This window comes from Rutidosis leptorrhynchoides, chromosome 1 (assembly GCF_046630445.1).
Source record: "Rutidosis leptorrhynchoides isolate AG116_Rl617_1_P2 chromosome 1, CSIRO_AGI_Rlap_v1, whole genome shotgun sequence".
Lineage (NCBI taxonomy): Eukaryota > Viridiplantae > Streptophyta > Magnoliopsida > Asterales > Asteraceae > Rutidosis > Rutidosis leptorrhynchoides.
The window spans coordinates 129,723,816-129,735,142 of record NC_092333.1 but is presented as its reverse complement, the minus strand read 5'-3'; the positions used below and the strand labels follow the sequence as shown (position 1 = coordinate 129,735,142).

Here is an 11,327-nt window from a genome sequence, read left to right as displayed (position 1 = left end):
GTCTCCGCGACTCGCGGCATTTTTTGCCTTCAAACTCCGCGAGTCGCGGAGTTTGAAATTCCAGCTCATTCATCCTTGGATCTTTGTTTGCCGACGATTTATTTTATTAATATAATATATATATAATTTTTAAGAATTATTTATATATTATATTATATTCATTTGCATAGTTGACTTGTAATTTTTAGTCTGTTGCGTCGAGCGTTGAGAGTTGACTCTGGTCCCGGTTCCGGATTTTTGAACGTCCTTGCGTACAATTTAATATATTGTACTTTGCGTTTTGAATCTTGTACTCTTGTAATTTCGAGACGTTTCTTATCAATAATTGGAACCTCTTTGATTGTATTTTGTACTTTTGAGCTTTTTTGGTCGTTTGCGTCTTCAATTCGTCGAATCTGTCTTTTGTCTTCACCTTTTAATATTTAAACGAATATCACTTGTAAATAGAACAATTGCAACTAAAAGCTTGTCTTTCTTGGGGAATAATGCTATGAAATATATGTTAGTTTTTAGCATTATCACTAATATTAAAAACTAATTAAATAATTAAACCCTAATTAGGGTTGATTATTAATAATAATTAATAATACTCCGTAATTAATAATACTCCGCGAGTGCGGATTTTTTCTGCCCAGGAGCTTCGCGAGTGCGGAGTATGCAGGTTCAGAAGAGATACAGGCCAGAAATCGCAGGTTCAGTTTTAATATTTTTTTTTAATTTTTACTTTATAATTTTACGAAATTTAAAATAAGTAATTTAAATACACTTATATTTTTAAGATCTAAAAAAAATACTTTTATACTTTATAAAATATATATTTTTGTTTTACTATTTTAAAATTATTATTTTTTAAATATTTATATAAAACATATAAATAAGAAAAATTTACTTAAAAAGGGGGTTTTACTGTTTAATGACCGGTTTGTCGATTTTAAAAACTTAAGTCTCAATTAAAACCTAATGTAAAATATTAAAAATAAATATAACTAAATTTAAATCGTAAAGTAAATGACGATAAATAAAATTGCGATAAATAAAAGTGCGATAAATAAAATGACAGTAAATAAAATTGTGATAATTAAAAAGTACGATAATTAAAAGTGCGATAAGATGTAAAATAAAGGAATTATGCTTATTTAAACTTCCGTAATCATGATTTTTGACGTGTTGATTTTAATTTATTACCATGGGTTAATTGTCCTTTGTCCTGGATTATTTGATATGTCCATCTGGTTTTTGTCCATAACAGTCCATCAGTCATAAATATAAAGTGCGAGAGTCCTCGTCAAATTATCCTTATATCCGAAGTCAAATATTTCAACTAAATGGGGATTTAAACTGTAACAAGGTCTTAATACTTTGTTAAAAATTACGCCAAGTGTCTTTGTACATAATTCACCCATGTTTTAATGAGTCCATTGACTATTAATCCATTCCCGTGTCCGGTTAAATGAACGATTATTAGTATTTATAAATATCCCGCCCATCGTGTCCGATCGAGTGTATATGGTTATTTATAGATACGTTAAATTGTAAATCTCTATATTAAATTAACGAACTATCATTCAGTTAAACAAATATAAAGCCCATTAATAGTCCATAGTCCAATTTCCACAAGTGTCGGTCTTTTGTCCAAACCCCAATTATGGTACAAAGCCCAATAACCCCGTCTTTAATATTTAGTCCAACATCATGATTACTTCGATTTAAATAAGCATAATAATCACTTAGCTATGAGACATTAATTTAAAAAGGTTAAACATTACTTACAATGATTAATAATAGCGTAGCGTTACACGGACAAAATTTCGAATTACACACTTACAACATTCGCCACTATAACCTTATTATTATTAAACTTAAATTAAAATTAAAATTAAAATATAAATATATCGTAGATAGATAGATAGAAGAAGGTGTAATGAATCGATCAGAATGCGCGGCCTTTTATAGGCCCATGTTTCACTGTTGAGCTCCGCGAGTGCGGAGGTTTTCTTCTTCAAACTCTGTGAGTGCGGAGGTCTGAAATCTAGCTCATAGATTAAATCCAAAAAGTGAGTTGCGTATAATTATAATATATAATAATATATATAATTAATTATATATTATATTATATTCTTGTGCATAGTTGACTTGTAATTTTTGGTCCATTGCGTCGCGCGCTGAAAGTTGTTTCATGTCTCGGTTTCGGATTTTCGAACGCCTTTTCGTACGATTTAATATCTTGTACTTTGTGTTTCACGGCTTATACTCTTGTAATTTTTTGGACGTTTCTCATCAATAATTTGAACCACTTGGATTGTACTTTGTACTTTTTAGCTTTTTGGTCATTTGCGTCTTCAATTCGTCGAATCTGTCTTTTGTCTTCACCTTTTATTATTTAAACGAATATTACTTGTAAATAGAACAATTACAACTAAAAGCTTGTCTTTCTGAGGGATAATGCTATGAAATATATGTTCGTTTTTAGCATTATCACTCGTTTACTTGCTACTGCTTACTACTACTGCTTACTACTGCTTATCTTTACAGCTATGTGAACTTGCTGTATGCTGCTACTTTCTCGCTACTGCATGCTACTATCTGTCTTTGATTGCATGTTACTTTTGTTTAATACTGTTACGATTGCCATGCTATATAGTACTAGGATGTTGTAGTGCCTAATTACGTGCTTGCTATATGTCTTACTGACATGGAAAAAGTTATTTTTCCTTGTTCATATGTCAGACATGCCACCCATGACCTTTGAATTTGAGAGTGACTCAGATACATCTGCTACCTCGCCTACTATTGTTGCTGACTCACCAGTATCCTTCGGCGACTCTAGCGATTCATCTTCCGGAGATAGTGGACACGCGCTTGACCTGATGGATGCTTCAGATGGAGACGAGGATCCTGAGGAGATTCCAGCATCACCCAGCCCTAGACTCCCTCGGCCACAGCACCATTCCGATGGTACTGTGATCCCTGGGGGAAACGGAGACGGTCCCTTTCGTAACGAGCATAGACATTGGGCTAGATGCACCGCTGACGGACGTGTCATACCAATTACACCTGGCAGATATCGACTTATGACCAGCCTCCAGATGCTTTCTCCCGCCCGTGACGTACCCGCACTACCTTTCGACGATTCAGACGGATCATCATCCGATGACACCAGTGAGGAGGATTTCGAGGAGGATTCTGAGGAGGACTTCGAGGAGGAGCCCGTGCAGCCACCCTCTACCCCACCAAAGAAGCGGTACCGCTTCGATGGTACTGTTATTTTAGGGGTTAATGGAGGAAAGAGGTTCGTGAACGTGCATGGACAGTTAGTTAGGGTCACCGCCCGTAAAAGGGTTGTACCGTATCCTGCCGATCCATTTGTGCGTAAGGTCGCCCGCTCAATGCCGTTTACTTCTAGTACTACAACCGCATTATCTGGACCATATGCACCATAGGCACCATCTGCACCATCTGCACCACCTGCCCCACCAGCATCTCCTATCGTCGAGGAATTGACGAGGGAAGTGAATGCCCTCCGTGCTCGGGTAACTGACCTCGAGGACCAGATGTCCCACCTGATGGACATCATTTACCCACCGTCACCCTAGGACTATTGTAATAGATTTCTTTATGTATTCCGTTTGTAGTTTCCTGTTTTTCATTTATGTATTGTATGAACCTTATGCTATTGTATGCAATTTTCTTATTATGAATGGAACTATTGTTGTTGATCTATTGTACGGCATTTTATTACATATTGGCTTTTGTGCTACCCACTGCTTGTTGCCATGCTTAGTTATCGTGTACTGTGTTGCTTCCATGTTGTTTACCGTATGCCGTGACATTGTTGGTTAATGGATTTTGACTTAAGTCAAAATTTTTGTTTGGAAGATCGATGGCTAACGGAAGAGGTCCAAAAGAAATCCCCACCGCAGCACAGTGTGAGGAGATGATATGAAAGGACCCGTCCTAATCCATCTGGATAAAGTCCACATCGATTACAAACGATTTCCAATAGTTGGTTACATCGCTAGGTACTTGACCTCTATATGATACATTTTACAAACATTACATTCGTTCAGAAAAGACAAACTTCCTTACATCGAAAATTGACGATATGCATACCATTTCATAGTATATCAAATTATAATTATCTTAATAATAATCTTGATGAACTCGACGACTCGTATGTAACGTCTTTTGAAATATGTAATGAATGACTCCAAGTAATATCTTTAAAGTTAGCAAATGCACAGCGGAAGATTTCTTTCATACCTGAGGATAAACATGCTTTAAAGTGTCAACCAAAAGGTTGGTGAGTTCATTAGTTTAACATAAATAATCATTTCCATCATTTTAATAGACCACAAGATTTCATATTTCTATTTCTCATAAACATACGTCCCGTGCATAGAGACAAAATATCATTCATATGGATTTAACACCTGGTAATCGACATTCACAATATGTATATAAGAATATCCCCATCATTCCGGGATCCTCCTTCGAACATGATATAAATTTCGAAGTACTAAAGCATCCAGTACTTTGGATGGGGCTTGTTGGGCCCGATAGATCTATCTTTAGGATTCGCGTCAATTAGGGTGTCTGTTCCCTAATTCTTAGATTACCAGACTTAATAAAAAGGAGCATATTCGATTTCGATCATTCAACCATATAATGTAGTTTCGATTACTTGTGTCTATTTCGTAAAACATTTATAAAAGCGCATGCATTCTCAGTCCCAAAAATATATATTGTAAAAGCATTAAAAAGGGAATAATGAAAACTCACGCATATAAATATTGTAAAACAGTTAATAAAGCATTTGCATGTATTCTTAGCCCAAAAATGTAAAGAGTGAAAAGGGCAAATGAAACTCACGCATATAAATATTGTAAAACAGTTCATAAAGCATTTGCATGTATTCTCAGCCCAAAAACATAAAGAGTAAAAAGGGAGTAAATGAAACTCACCTAATGTATTTTGTAATAAAAATACATATGACAACATTAGATAAACTAAGCAATGCAGGGTTGGCCTCGAATTCACGAACCTATATCATTTGTATGTATATTAATACATAAAATCGTAATCGAATAAATTTATATGTTATTATTAGTGATGTAATTGTTATATCTAATAATTTATAAGTTTTATTATTTAATTATATATTTTCATTTTATATATAGAATTATTAATATAGTTAAGTTATGTGTATTGAATATATTTTTATATAAATAGTCTTTATTTTTGTATTGATAACCTTATCAACATTATTAAAACTTTAATAATAATGATATAGAAAATACTGATAATAATAATAATAATGTACAAAAATGATAGTAATGATAGTTTTTATAGAATTTCAATAATTATATGTTAATACTAATATTTAATGTCAAATGTTAATTCCATACTACAATAATAGTACTTAATAATAATAATGAAAATATTAATAATAATAATAATAATAATCATAATCATATTAATTCATATTTTAATACTAGTAGTAATAATGATAACGCTAATATTTAATGATAATAATAATAGATTGTAGTATCATAGTTATAACAATACCTAATTAAACAATAATAAGAATATTATTCATTTTTGTAATTGTCATCATAATATTAATAATGATATCTAAAATGATAATAATAATCATAATATAACAATGATAATAATAATAATAATAGAAATGGCTACCTTTAAACAAGTTTAAAAAAACTGTCGTTGCTCAACCTCGAACCCGAGACCCCTTGCTAACCAACACACATAACACCCATGACCATCAAACCAATTAATCTTTTCTGTTTTAATCTTCCCTTTAAATTATATAACCCGTCATTATTTCAGTTTCTTTTCTCTCCCTCACCTTAAAACTGGCTCGATCAAAAAAAATCCCAAAAAAAATCAACAAACGAAATTTCAAACAAGATTTAAGAGATTTGTATTTAATTAAACTGACCTATGCTTGGAAGATTAATTCAATAGACATAATATAAATAAAAAATAAAAAAAATAATAGATATGCTTCGCCGCTGTTGTAAAACCAAAAAAAATAATATTGATTATGAATTTTAGAATGTTTCAGGAGATGATTATAACATGAAGTAGGTTTGAAATCTTGTTTATAAACTTTTGAAATCGTTAATTGAACGTAAATCATAACATAGATTTTGAATTTGTTCAGGAACAGATTCTTTGACTTTTTCAATTCAAACTTTGACTCGTAAATTCGGGCTTGATACTAAAAATTTGCAATTGAAACTTTGAAGAAAGTTTAAGTGATAGATTTTTTTAACAATTCTACACTTTTAGATTTTTAAAAAACGATTAAAATTTAATTTTTGATGTTCTTGTGCAAATACAGAGAGAATGGTTTTTACCTTCATTATTTTTGTTTTAATTCGCCAAATTAAAAGGAAAACCATTGTAAGTGATAATATGATAAAGGGAGAAACCGAATGGTTCTTTTAAAAACTTGAGTGAATTTGAGTTGTATAAAAATTTTAGGTGTATCATTAATCAAACACAGACAGGGAGTAAATAAAAAAATATAAAAGGGTATCATGATAATTTACAAAGTTTGGATCCTATCTGATTTAATAATTGATTCGTACCAAAGTAGAGACATAAACAAAAATATCAAACAGTCGATTGTGATGCATAACCACTTTGTATGCTGTATATAATTTTATTTATAATTAATATTAATATTATTAATTATTACATATAAATATATTAATATAAACAAAATACAGATAATTATAATAATAGGATAATAATAAAAATATTATTAATCAAAATAAATCCAATAATACAAATAATGATAATAATATTAATTATACTAATATTAATAATTATAATTATAATATTAATAATAATGATACAAATATTAAAATAAATCATGGTAAGTATGATAATAAAATGATAATGAAAATTTTAATATTAATACCACAACTATATTTTAAATTGTATTATATATTATTAATTATGTAATCTAATCTTACATAATATGATAACTTGGATATTTACTATTTATAAATCTTATATATATCACAATATACATATAATAATAATAAATCATAGAAATCATATATATTTATATATAGCTTCATTTTAAATTTACACCTAATTATTTTTGTATTCTATTTTTCATATTTAATTCTAATACTTAAATTATATTTTATAATTTCAATTTAATATATATATATATATACATACATTTATAGATACATATTTAATTACAAACAGTTGTTCGTGAATCGTCGGAAATAGTAAAAGGGTAATGAATATATGAACACGGTTCAAAAGTTTTTGAGACTTCAACATTACAGACTTTGCTTATTGTGTCAAAACCATATAAAGATTAAGTTTAAATTTGGTCGAAAATCTCCGGGTCGTCACATGATAGCCGCTCGAGTAGCCGCAGCTATGGCGAATGCCAACCCCCAAGCTCTACCGGCTAACCCGAACTTCCAGAATGAGTGTACTTTCAAGGAATTCCAGAGCTGCAAGCCCCACAATTTCAGTGGAATAGAAGGACCAATTGGGCTGACGAGATGGTTTGAGAATTTGGAATCTGTGTTCCGTGTGAGTAACTGCTCCGAATGGAAGCTTTGACTTGGTGGAATACGCTCTCCCAGGCTCGGAGAATTGACGAAGCTTATGCTACACCATGGGAGGAGTTTAAGAGGGCTATGATCGAGGAGTACTACCCCAGAACCAAAATTCACAAAATGGAAGCGGAATTTTGGGAACTGAAAGTTGTAGAAACTGACCTTGATGGCTATAATCGAAGGTACTTGGAGTTAGCTTTGATGTGCCCCACAATGGTTACTCCGGAGTACAAATGGATGGAGAGGTATCTGTAGGGACTCCCCAAGGACATTCAAGGAAATGTCACTTCATCAAAACCAGCGAATGTCCCAGAAGCTATGCGTATGGCACACACCCTGATGAATCAAATTACCCGCCAAGAGCCAGAGAAGGCGAAATCAGAATCGGGAGCTAGTAATGGGAAACGTAAGTGGGACGAAAGTAAGGGAAAAAGTTTTGACCAGAACCCGACTAAGAGGTATGAGACTGGAGGAATCCTAACCCGAACCCTAGCTCTAACCCTAACTACAAAGGTAGTCTTCCCCAGTGTAAGAGATGCTACAAGCATCACACTGGATACTGCAACGTAGTGTATGAGAAGTGTAAAAGGACTGAACACATCGGCAGAGATTGTAAGATCACCGCCCTAGCTGTGAGGACAAACCCAAGTGGACCAAGGAAGTGTTTTGAGTGCGGTCAGCAGGGCCACTTCAAGAATGAATGTCCTAACAAGAAGAAGGATGGCAGGCCAGTACGTGGAAGAGTCTTCAACATGAATGCCAGAGATGCCCGTGAAGATCCTGACTTGGTTACAGGTACATTCACTATCAATAACCTATTAGCTTTTGTCCTATTTTTGACCGGTGCCGATAGGAGTTATTGTAACGACCCGCACTTTTTCGATCATACTATACTTATAAGATTAATATTTACATAAATTAAACCTTGCCAACATGATAAGCAATCCAAATTGTCGAGACTTATATTTCCGAAAAGAGTTTTACACAACGTTTGACCGTCTAGTTTGACCGATGATATCACGAACTATACAATATATGATAATTATACGTTTGTGTATATAAATGTATATATACATATTTAACATGATTAATAAATGTTTTAATATCTCATTTTGTATTAATAACAACAAGTTATATGTGTATTTTGAAACTACTAACTTAAGTTTTCAAAACGATAACTATACGTAACGTTATTTGACATAAATACTTAAGACATATAATGTTTATACATATATTGTATAAGTAATGTATTTAATCACTTTTAAAGACTTAAATACATAAAACCATATAAGTGTATTCACAAAAGATAGCTATATTTGAATCCTCATTTCATTTTTCACAAAATTTCTATACGTATACCTAGAGTATTTGTACTCGTATCATACCAAGCTCCTATACGTATTTACTAATAGTAAATACACATCAAAATCACCACCTAACCAGCCATTATTCATGCCATGAGGGCTAGGTAATTGAACTTGGATGCAAATAAGACTAGATACATAAAATGATAGCTTGAATTTTTGTCTCCATGCCCCCCATTCACGTTTTTTTTAGCTATATATGTATCATCATTTTCTTTCATTTAAACTCCAAATTTCTTAAGATAAACACACACTCTCTCTTCACTCTTAACCTCCATAAACATTCAGCAAGAAACCTTGAAGATCTAGCTTCAAAAACCATACTAAAACACCATAAGAAAACCATACAAAAACACTTCAAGAAAACCCTCCAAGAACACCAACTTACTTCCAATCTTTCATACACTTCTATCACCCTTTTGATTCTAGCTTCTTACTCCTCTTTTACAGCAAACTTATCCAAGGAACTTGAGGTAGAATATATGTTCATAACCTTATTCGATTCATATATATATAGCTATCTTATTTTGTGGTACAAAAGTTTAACAACAAGAACATAGTTTGAATGTTTTCAAACTTGTTTGCAAACTAAATAGATCCTTCTAACTTAACTTTTAAAATACTTCAAGACATGTAACATAACTTATTTATATGTTAATTTAACAAGGTAAAACTTGGTTTTTCAAAGTATAAGTATTTTTGGAAAAATGGTCATTAAATGATTTTGTTGTAACAAAATGTTTAACTTCATATGTTTCACTAAACTTTCACTTATGCCGTATGATTTTGAATACAAACCAAGGTATTTACAGTTCATAGTCTTAAAGAAGAACTCGATCCAAGAAGATGGCAATTTGAATCAACGAAAACGGACTTGTAACGAAGAAACTATGACCGAAACAAAATTGGCTATCCTAGACATTTTCAACTTCGGGATTCATTGGAAAAATTTACATAAAATCACATACTTCTAAGATAACATGATATTTTATATATATGTACTCATAATTCAATTTCATATGGTTCAGGATCACCCGTAAACAACACGAGAAGATTAATCATAAGATCCCATGATTGTACGCAACACGTCATTTGACAACACCGGTACTTTATGTACGCAACACGTCATTTGACAACACCGGTACCATGGGTCAAGATTAATCTCGACCAATACATATACGATGGGGTTTTATTTATTTCGTTGGGGGTTTTGTTTATTGCGGGTATATTAAACATCTAAAAATGAACCATTAAAATTGAATTACTAACATCGAAATGCTAACTACGGACTAAGGAAATATTCAAAATATTAAAAGTATAACAAGTATATATATATATAACATTTGTTTTAAAATGAAAACATATTGATATATTATATATGGATAGGTTCGTGATATCAACCGGAAGACCGAGTCAAAATATATATATCATCAAGACAAGAGTGAGTATATAGTCCCACTTTTAAACTCTAAATATTTCGGGATGAGAATACATGTATTTTATGTTTTACGATATGGACACAAGTAACTGAAAAATATGTTCTACGTTGAGTTGTACCACTGGCATACTTCCCTGTAGCTTGGTAACTAATATTTACAGCGGTATTGTAAACGCGAATCCTGTTGATAGATCTATCGGGCCTGACAACCCCAACCGGACTGGACGACCAGTATTCAACGGTTGCACAGTACTTCGTTTTGTGACTACACTTGGTACGGTGTAGTAAGATTTCATATTAAAGGGAATATGCGACGTGAAAATGTTAAGTATGGTTACCAAGTGCTCAACCACTTAGAATACTTTTATTAAACTGTTTATATACGAAATCTTGTGGTCTATATATATATTGCTGCCGGCATTAAACCTATATCTCACCAACTTTATGTTGACCTTTTAAAACATGTCTATTCTCAGGTGATTTCTAAAGCTTCCGCTGCATTATGTTGGATCTAACCAGGATCTTGCGTACGCATGTTTGTGTCAAAAATAAAACTGCATATCCGAGATGTTGTATTGTAAAATATGCTAGAAACCGTGTTGTTGTCATCATTTGTAAAGTTTGTAAGTCGAAGATTATCGCTAAACGTTAATCTTCTTTTTATTGTCTTAAGCTTGTAACAAAAATAATGGTTATGGTTTGTAATGTATAATATATGCAGTTTTCTTTCAAAAATGTCTCATATAGAGGTCAATACCTCGCAATGAAATCATACGTTATCTAACGCGTTCTTATGGTTAAGGACGGGTTATGACATGTGGTATCAGAGCGTTGGTCTTAGCGAACCAGGTTTGCATTAGTGTGTCTAACCGAGAAGTCGTTAGGATACATTAGTAAAGTCTGGACTTTGACCGG

The 11,327-nt window shown here is 32.3% G+C and overlaps 1 pseudogene; it reads left to right on the top strand.

Moving 5' to 3' along the window:
• The first annotated feature begins 2,729 nt into the window (after nt 1–2,729).
• The window catches only part of LOC139889130 (uncharacterized), a 62,092-nt pseudogene continuing 53,494 nt past the window's right edge, over nt 2,730–11,327 (top strand).